Consider the following 10,073-nt stretch of genomic DNA (forward strand, 5'->3'; position numbering starts at 1 on the left):
ACTTTGGGTTGATGGCGCTGGGAGAGAGGGGAAAGTGGGTGATGGATGTGAAGGAGGAAAGCACTCTTGGGATGAACACTGGGTGTTATATGGAAACCAACTTGACAATAAACTATATATTTTTTAAAAAAATAAAATATTTAAGTGTAAAGTAAAAAAAAGAAGAAGAAGAAGTAGATATGAACATGGACCAATATCACTTGCAAACAGTAGCTAAAAATTAAGGGCCATTCAAAATAAACATTGATACAAATTAATGACCAAAAAAATGAATAAAAGCTTTAGGGAAGCAGATTTTAACCTCATATACATACATACACACATACATAACACTCACCCATGCGCCCCCAGAATGGATTTCTCATTTAAAGAAAATATTTTAAACCCACTATGAACAACATGCTGTGGCAAATCTGTCAGAACTGCAGACATGAACAATGTGGAATCTTTACTAGTTTGTATAAAGTTATCTATTTTATCCCTATCTTGTTTTGGTTACATTTATTTATTTCCATCTGGAAACTTGGTCAGGATGGGTGACAGCAAGAAGTCCGTGGGGAAAGGAAAATTTTAAATAGAGTCATTTGATTACATTGTTAGACCTCCCTTTCCAAAGGAGAATCACCGAGGGCAAAGCCCACAAGACACAAAAGGAGTTGGTTATTTAGGTTTATTTTAGTCTGGCTGGAGGGCCCCTCCCGAGCACCCGAAGAGTCCTCCGAAGAGCACCCAGCGGATCCATAGCTCAGGGTTTATATAGGGAGAGGGGTGAAGCCGGTGAACAGAAGCGAGAATTTTGCGGTTAGAGGTGGGGGTTGCTTAACAGTCGCTTGAAGAACATGTTTGACCATTCTAATCACAATGTTCACTAAAGATTTACATCTCAAGGACTTGCTGCAGCCTGGAGGAGCTAGGTTGCTCAACCCCTGACCTTTTACCCAAATAGAGTTTGAGATCAAACAATGGTTGGTATTTCCTTGTTTGCAAGCCCCTCACCTTTTGGCCCAAGGGAGTGTTTCACTCCCCACTGATTTTAGTTATCTTCAGTTAATCTTATACCGGAGTTTCAATGTCTATGGGCTGGTAGGTTCCTTGGCTTAGCATTAAGAGTTTTTGGGACCCTATTCTCAATCTAGTGTAAGCCATGAGTCTATTAATGACATAAGGTTCTATAGCCAGGGCAAGTAAAATGATGATTAAGGGCCCGATTAGAGCAGATATTAGAGTCATTAACCAGGGGGACCAACTGAATAAGGATTGAAACCAACCATAGTTTGCTTCTCTTTGGTCATATTTAGTTAACAGATGTTGGTTTACTGTAGCCGGAGTATCCTGTATTCTTCCTGATTTATTGGCATAATAACAACATTGTTCTCCCAGTGCCACGCATAATCCTCCGTCTCTCATGAAGAGTAAGTCTAGACCCTGCCGGTTTTGGAGCACCATCTCAGCCAGGGAGTTGACTTGGCCTTCTACGTGGGCAACAGACTGGGTCAGAAGTCCCAGGTCTTGGGCCACCTGCTAGCTTAAAGATTTGAAATTGACATCTTGTATTCCTAAAGCTGAGGCGCCCAAGGCAGCTGATGCGGCAATTCCTATCACAGTTAAGACTGGGACTAGGATAGGTGTTCTCTTTGAAGAAGGAACACGTTTTGTGAGAGAATAAGAACAATTATAAATGACAAAATCTCAGATGGACATTGTTAAAGATTTGATGACAGTTCAGTATGATGCAATTGACAAATTCAGTTATTTTTGTGACATATAATATTTTAAGTAATCAGAATATTACATGATAACCCTATACCAAAACATTAAAACTTTAGGATTTGCATATATATTTGGGCAATTATAGCATTTACCCATGCAATACAATCTAAGGTTTACTGTTGTACACAGTGCTTTTACAAATAACTTAGCATCTCAAATAAAAGGGCCTAATTGGTCAAAAGACCTTTTTTTACTATTCAAATCCTGGGAAGCTTATTAAAACCTTAGGAAGTTAAAAGCGCATCCTAAATAGGATTACAGATCATTACAAATCTTAAAACTTTTTCTATTCAACCAAAGTGGCAATAAAAGATCCTAAAAGTGAATGTATAACATAATATAGTAGTTAGAAAAACCTAGCTCCCTCAACATTGAATTTTAACTATGCAGTCAAAGACCCGATAAAGATGAAACCTAAAGCATTGGTTTTCTTGGCAGAAAAAGGAGAAAACCTTTGTTTACATTGTCTTATCAAGAGCAGATTTACAATCCAAAAATACTTTGTCTTTTGACCAGAGAGAAAAGCAGAGTTTTAACCATATACCAGTGTACTTTTCAAATTCCATTCATCTCAACCTTAGTCTATCCTGAGCACACATAGAATTCCTTTTCAAAAATTTCCCTTCTCGGACCTTCTACACCTTTCCTTTGCCTTTAAACTTTGTTCCAAAACCATTTATCTCTAAACAACCAGTCTTATTTAGGACAAAATTACTTTCTTTTACCCTCAACAAAAATGTATTTCCATTTCTTACATCTTTTTTTATGTATCTCTCAGTTTCCTATATACAAGATTCCTTTCCTTATTTTCCATCAATCTTAAGTACACTTAGCAGAATTTTAACTCTTAGGAAAACTTAGTCTCCAATTGAGGACTTAATAACCAATTGAGAGGTTTACACTAGGACTTTTTTTTTATGGTAAATTCAGGAACCAATTAAGCATAAACCATCTTTTTCAAAGGGTCCAAATCGTCTTACTTTTTCTGCCAACATTTCAAACCTTTGTTTCGGGGTTCTAATGAATCCGAGTTGAATCCACGAATAAAGACCAGATCCCCAACTTTATGAGATGAGTTAGGGGATTAACAGTTCCCACTCATTGCTTACGGATCTCCTTATGGAGCTGAGCCTGGATCAGCTGTAGGGCTTGTAAGGAAAGGGGAAGTTTTTGATTTGTCCATTCCTCCTGAAGCGCTACAAGAGCCTGGGGAGCAATAGGGCACCCGCTCGAATATTATATCATATGGAGTGGGCCCAAGTCGTGTAGGAGCACATCTAGTTAGGAGGAGGGCGAAAGGCAGGAGATCAATCCAATTCATTCCAGTCTCCAGGCATAATTTTGTTAAAGTCTCCTTGAAAGTTCCATTTGTCCTTTCTGTTTGCCCTGAACTTTAGGGACGGTAGGCACAGTGTAATTTCCATTCTATTCCTAAGGTTTTACTAATCAATTTAGATATCTTAGCCCTAAAGGCTGGGCCATTGTCAGACCCCAGAAATAAGGGCAAGTCAAATCGGGGAATTATTTCTTGTAAAAGCTTCTTTATGGTTACTTCTGTTTCTTCCCCTTTCATGGGGAATACCTCAACCCAACTAGAAAAAGTATCTATAAGAACTGACAAGTATTTGTATCCATAACTTCCCTTTTTTATTTCTGTGAAGTCTAATTCCCAGTGTTCTCCGGGATTTGTCCCTCGGTACCAAACTCCAGGTGGCCCAGTAATTTTTGTGGCGTTTGTTTCAGCACAAATCAGGCACCGTTCCACCAAGTCCGAAAGACTGGGAGTTATCCCAGGAATATATAAATGGGGGATACCATTTGAGATATCTTCTTTTCACCCAGGTGGGTAGCTTCATGAAGTTGAGTTAATAGGGTCCTCCCTAGAGTCCTTGGAATGATTAGGCACCCATCTGGGTGTTGCCACCAACCATCGGGTGTCTTTCCCAACCTTTATGGGAGTATTCGGCTTCTTCCTCGGAGGAATAGAACACCTTATCTGGTAGTGTCCGATGTTCCCCACTGATTTTTGGGCAACTGCCTTTGCTTCTCTCTCTGTGGCTTGATTTCCTATGACCTCGGGGGAATTACCTCTTCAATGCCCCTGCCTTTTGGGCCGAGTTCCCCTGGGGTAAGGGTTGGGCCCATATTACCTGCAACTGGTGATTTACCATGGCAGCTCCGACATTTCATTTCGTCGCCCTTGAGGAATGAAACTGCTCTCATAGGTGAAGAAAGTTTCAGTCGCCATCTGGGAGTGCCTGATCAGTCAACTCAGGCTGTCCATTCTTATAAGTCTCTAGGATCTCAAGACAGTCATGAATTGGTGGGCCCTCATTAGATTGTGGCAGGAGAGTAGCAGGACTGAGTCCTGATACCCGTTGGAACTTGAGCCTCGGTTGGTCCAACAATTGGCCCTGGCATTGAAGTAGTCTGGCATTCGAGAGCCATCTGTCGGGGAAGCTGTGGAGCAGGGGTTCCATCGCATGAAGCATGATAACCATTAGACTTTGGCCATAGGTAAGTTAACTGGCCTCTTTTACAAGGGTGGCAGTTGCAGCAGCAGTTCGCAGGCAGATGGGCCACCCTTGTGCCACAGGATCCAAGTGTTTGGATAAATAGGCAATGGGTCTCCTCCATGGCCCAAGAGTTTGGGTGATGACTCCCTTGGCCACCCTGTCTTTTTCAGCCACATATAAGAAGAAGGGTTTTGAGATATCCGGCAAAGCCAGAGCTGGGGCCGAAATTAATGCTTGCTTTAGCTTATCGAATGCTCCCTGTTGGGCCTCAGTCCAAATCAAGGGGGTGGATCCCCCTGCAGTAGCCTCATGCAATGGTTTTACCATTCAGCAAACCCGAGAATCCAGATACGACAATCGCCCACAGTTCCAAGGAACTCTCTGACTTGCTTTTTAGTGGTAGGTGGAGGTATCTGTAGAATCGCTTGAACCCAGGAAGCAGAAAGAGACCTCTTACCTTCTGGTAGAGTGTACCCCAGAAAGGTGACACGATCCTGGCAGATTTAGGCCTTTTTCCATGAGACTCGGTATCCCAAATCCTGTAACGTCTGTAGAATTCCCTCATTTGCCTCCTGGCATGTAACCTGGTCTGGTCTGGCAATTAAGTAGATCATCAACATACTGTAAAATAGTGGCCTTTGGAAAGTGGCCTCTTAGCGGCAGCAGGTCCTTACTCGGGGCTTCCCTGAACAGGGTAGGGGAATTTTTAAATCCTTGAGGCAGTCGAGTCCATGTCAACTGCCCAGTGGTCCCAGTATTTGGATCTGTCTATTCAAAAGCAAATATCGGTTGACTGATAGGAGCCAGGGGAATACTGAAGAAAGCATCCTTGAGGTCTAGTACAGAGTAAACAACGTGATCTGGGGGAATGAGACTCAAGAGCGTTTTCATTTTTGTCATTGGTCCTAAGGGCCTTTTGAGGACCAAGTGTGCCGTTCCCGTGTCAACCAAGAAATTAACATCGGTTTTCCCCACTCTTAAAGTGACCATAGGCTCTTGAGGATTTAGCGGCCGTGAGTCCAGGCCCCGTCAGTCCTCTTCTGCTAAGGGGAGAATTTGGGCCTCCTTTTTTCTTCGGAGCACAGGGCACTCCCGCTTGTAATGTCCCTTCTCTCTGCAGTAAGCGCACTGATCTTTTCCGAGAGAGGGCCTTCTAAAAGGCCCTCTTACTCTTCCCTCTGAGGATGTTATGATTCCTTGGTCCAATAGAGCTGCAATGGTCGCTTTCCCTACCCTTTTGGCTAATTTCTCCTTTGGGGGGGGTCTCAATTATGGAAGACTCTCATGGCTACACTCATAAGCTTGTCTCTCCTGGCTACACTCATAGGATTTGTCTCTATCAAATCCTTCTAACCTTTGTAACTTCTAACAAATATCTGGGGCCGACTGGGCAACAAAAGCTAAGTTAATTGTCTTTCGATTTTCAGGGGCATCCGGGTCCATGGGAGTATAGGTCCGGTATGCCTCTAAAAGTCACTCCAAAAGGTGGCAGGGGATTCCTCAGGTCCCTGTAGGACCTCGCTTACCTTCAACAAATTGGTAGGCTTACGAGTGGCTCCCCTGAGCCGGCCAGAAGATACTGGTGGTAATTGGTGAGTGATCTCCTACCTGGTGATGAACTGTAGCTCCAATTTGGGCACGCCGGGGGCACTTTCTCTTCCAGGCGGGCTCATTGGGCTGCCTGGAGGGCTGTCCCATCTGTGCCTAAGATGCAGCAGATATGGTTGAAGATGTCCTCACGTTCTTCAAAAGTAAAAAGGAGCTGTAAGAGTTGTTGACAATCGTCCTGGGTAGGTAAATGAGTGTGAAAACCAGATTCCGGCAGATAAATGAGGGCTTGCGGCTTCTCAGAGAAGGGAGGGTTTTGATGCTTCCAGTTGCATTGAAGCTGGGCGGGGAGGTAGAGAAACCATGGGTGAAGGGGAGGACGAATCTGGGGGAGGCGAGGGAGCCAAGGAGGTGGCAGATAGGGGATAAGGAGGGGGCTGGTTGGAGAGATCAAGTAGATCTTCCACTGGAGGGGGGAAAACCTAGGTTTTACCTCAGGTTTGTAGGAGCCATGGGATTCTTCGCTGTTATTAAAACCTTGCAACCAGTTTTAAGAGAACAATGTCGCAGCCAAGCGGGTGGCTGTTCACATGCTTGTGCTCAGATACCGATGTATGGAGACTGGTCCGGGTGTCCTGGGTTACCTGTAACTACTCGCCAAATTAACGGCTCGACATAAGGAGGGATCAAAGGAACCCTCTGGAGGCCATCCAATTCCAAAAACTGGCCATTCCAATTCACAGAGGGTTAGCAGTTTACCCTTTGAGAATTTAACGCCATATTCGTTTACCCTTTCAGACATATGTATATATGGCTTTGAAGTTAACCAAAAAACATTCTAGTGGCATGTTGATTTTAGACTCTGAACTGCCCATTTTGATCGAAGGAACAATGTCAAACACAGCACGAGAAAGCAGACGAAAACGAAACGTTGAGACAAAGACATGACAGACCCAAGTTACATCAACATAGACCAAAGTCCCGGGTACGAGTTTCACCAAGTTTTACCAAGCTATACCAAAGTCCTGGGCGCAAATTTAGACTAAAGTCCCAGGCACAAGCACCAAAGTCCCGGACCAGCGTCTTGGCGGGGATGGTTGGTGAGGTTCCAGGCTCGTCAGCCTCCTCTAATCCAACCCTTCCAAAACTGGTCGCGACCAGTCCGGCAAAAACTTACCTCCGGAGGTGATGGGGGAAAAAAAAAACCTGGAGCAATCTCCATGGCCGCAGCCTGGCGCCAAGGCCCAACGAAAGGCTTTCCTGTCCTCGGGATCTCGCTGGGGCCTCCAAAATGTTAGACCTCCCTTTCCAAAGGAGAATCACCGAAGACAAAGCCCAGAGGACACAAAGGAGTTGGTTATTTAGGTTTATTTTAGTCCGGCCGGACATCCCCTCCCGAGCACCCGAAGAGTCCTCCGAAGAGCGCCCCTCCGATCCATAGCTCAGGGTTTGTATAGGGAGAGGGGCGAAGCCGGTGTACAGAAGTGAGAATTTTGCGGTTAGAGGTGGGAGTTGCTTAACAGTCGCTTGAAGAACATGTTTGACCATTCTAATCACAATGTTCGCTAAAGATTTACATCTCACGGACTTGCTGCAGCCAAGAGGAGCTAGGTTGCTCAACCCCTGACCTTTTACCCGAAATGAGTTTGAGATCAAACAATGGTTGATATTTCCTCGTTTGCAAGCCCCTCACCTTTTGGCCCAAGGGAGTTTTTACAACATGACTGCTGGGCAGCCACATTATGTATGAGATACCTCATATGTAATATTGGATAGAAGATCTTCTGTATCCTTCAATCATACTATTTTGGAAACAACAACTTAAATGTATCTTCCACAAAATTTCTTGCATGGGTTTACTGGGCAGCCACGACTATAAAACTTTATTCTTCCTTGGTTTTAGACTACATTATTTTATTAATAAATAAACTATCACTATCCCTAGAAAACATTTATAGTGCTGGAAATTGTTAGGCTTATTCTTTTAAATACTTAAAAACATTAAATATTCAACGTAATAGGGAGAGAGTAATGAGGGAGCATTGGGCAAGCTGAGGGCAAAGTACAGGCTAATGGCAATCCCCAACCACCCCCCACCCCAGTGGAATATTTGTAATATTCCTTGGACACTCCTGGCTACCCAAGAACAAAGGAAAGCGGTTTAAGTGTTTGCTATGGTGATGTGGAAACTAAGGCAAATGAAAAGTTAAATTCCCTTACTGCTTATAACCCTTTGACTAGTCGTTGAAACCTGCAGAATGACCTCCCACTAGGAGCTCAGCTGCCTCAATGATGACACTTTGCTGGGGGCAAAAGGTAATCTTGGCTTAACGTTATCCCAAACTTGAGGACCCTGTGAGTCTACTTCCTTTATCTCAACTCCCCCAAGATATATGCTGGCAATCATACTCCAAACTTATGGCTCCTGGATAGAACCTGAAGAGTCTCGTGACTGAGGTTTTACTAAACGGTAACAAATGGTATTTCCCTAACAAGAGCTAGCCCCTCAACGTCCTGGAACTGTTGCTTCCAAAATTCCTTAGAGACTTACTCTCAATCCCTGACCTCCTCCCAACCTGAAGGTAAATAATGAGTTACCTGTCACTACCCCAATGCAACTCTTTCTGCCCACGGGTCCTTTCCCCGTGCTTTAATAAAATCATGTTTTGGCACCAAAGGCGTCTTCAAGAATTCTTCCTTGGCTGTTGGCTCTGGACCCCTCCCCACCACCCCAAAACTTCATCAGTAGTGATAAGTAGAAAGGGTTCTACTTTATAAACCATCAGTTCTCTGAACTCTCCAAAAAGAAGTAGACTAACGAAAATTTGTAGTTTTTGTAGGGCTCAAAAATTTAGTGTGCTTTGGGAAACAGGGAGTTAAAAATCTTTCGGAAGTTAACTTGGTATAAGAGTATGAAAAGCCTCTGTTGCTCTAGTTCTAAGGAAATGCTCTCTTTTTTTTCTAATAAAGCTTTCCACAGAAGACAAACTCTACACAATAAACAAGGTAAGTATAGGACAGAATTACTGCAATTCACTAGCTTGCAAAAAAGTTATTCATTTTGACATGTAAGGGAAACTTTATTTATGAATGTTAAATGTGCTTCGAAGTGCTGATCTGTTAAAATCCCATAAAACAAGCCTCGAAATGCAAGTCATTTGTGCCAGCTACGAGTAAATAACCAAAGCAGCATTTCCAGAGAGACTAGGGCAAAGGACAGAACTAACCACAAATCAGCAGAAAAGAAACAAAACCGAATCAAGTGTTAATAATTCACCATAGTTACAGTTTTTTAGACTAAAATAAACAATACAACCATCATTTGTTTACATTTACTTTTGTTTTGAGCATCTCACATTAAAGTGTTCAGTGTACATTGATGGGGGTAGAAAATCAAAGGCTGTATACATGGGCTTTTTCTCAGAACAGTAATTTTAATGTGTAAATTTGGATTTTATTATTTTGTCTTCTCTATCTCTGCATTATAATCTCCTAAAGGAAGAACATAGGGATCCGTTTATTAAATATTATGAAGCATCCACATTTTATATTCCAGCATGTGTTTTGTTTGTATGCTTGTTTGTTTCCTGAGCACCCTGTAGTAACTGTTTATGTGAATTCCAAAAGAGCAAACTTAGAACTTTGGGGAAGTCCAAAAATAACAGGAAGCACCCTGTTCTGTGAAAAACACTGGGTTTAGAATTAGAAAACCTGGGTCCCAAGCCCAGTTTTCTCCTGGTAGCTAAGGGACTTTGCCTTTAGCACTACAATGGCAATGTCAACACCTAACCCACCCTATCTTATAATGTAAATATATGAATAAACTGAGATAATGTGGGAAATTTAATTATAAATTAAACTTCTCTGCGATTGTAATGAATTGCTCTTGTTGTATCCCTATCAAACAATCTGGCATTACTAGTACATAGTATTTCCAGAACTTGAACATATTTGTCTTTCTGGATGATCAAGCATGAAATCAAATCTGATTTGGTTCCGAGTGATTTCTCCAAAGGGATGTAATCATCTTAGTATTCTGAATAGTTTCCCCTAATAAGACTCCCTGCTTGAGTAACACATTCCAGTGAAGAGTCTGGGCTTCTAGTAAATAAGACTGTGTATTATAATAAATTCATAATTTGGTTAGTATATATAGCATGCCCGAAGACATTTTCAGGCATTACAAAGACTTGAAAAATTATTCACAGTTGCTTTTCCATTAAGAGTAAGGGAAAACAT

This window comes from Hyaena hyaena, unplaced genomic scaffold, assembly GCF_003009895.1.
Source record: "Hyaena hyaena isolate Hyena2069 unplaced genomic scaffold, ASM300989v1 scaffold_1241, whole genome shotgun sequence".
NCBI classification, from domain to species: Eukaryota; Metazoa; Chordata; class Mammalia; order Carnivora; family Hyaenidae; genus Hyaena; species Hyaena hyaena.